The 237-nt window shown below is 39.7% G+C and overlaps 1 protein-coding gene across 2 annotated transcripts in view; it reads right to left on the reverse strand.

Annotated features, from left to right (window-relative positions):
• LOC119590550 (zwei Ig domain protein zig-8-like) overlaps window positions 1-237 on the reverse strand; it is a gene marked incomplete in the record, with an annotated part of 99,462 nt that overhangs the window by 816 nt on the left and 98,409 nt on the right.

Here is a 237-nt window from a genome sequence, read left to right on the forward strand (position 1 = left end):
ATATACGGACAGATCATTAATTTGAAATTATCGATAATAGTAGTATCATTATTAGTATACTAAAACAAATACAAGAAAAGCAAGAAGACACGCCCCTTATGTTAAGCTAAGCACACAAGGCAGATATATATCCACACAGTAAAAAGCAGAGTCCCTTAAGGATGCCGCGGCCCGCCACACAAACACACTTTATAGTTTTAAGGTACGTTCTTCCAGCCCCCCCCCCCTCTATGATTC

This window comes from Penaeus monodon, chromosome 27, assembly GCF_015228065.2.
Source record: "Penaeus monodon isolate SGIC_2016 chromosome 27, NSTDA_Pmon_1, whole genome shotgun sequence".
NCBI classification, from domain to species: Eukaryota; Metazoa; Arthropoda; class Malacostraca; order Decapoda; family Penaeidae; genus Penaeus; species Penaeus monodon.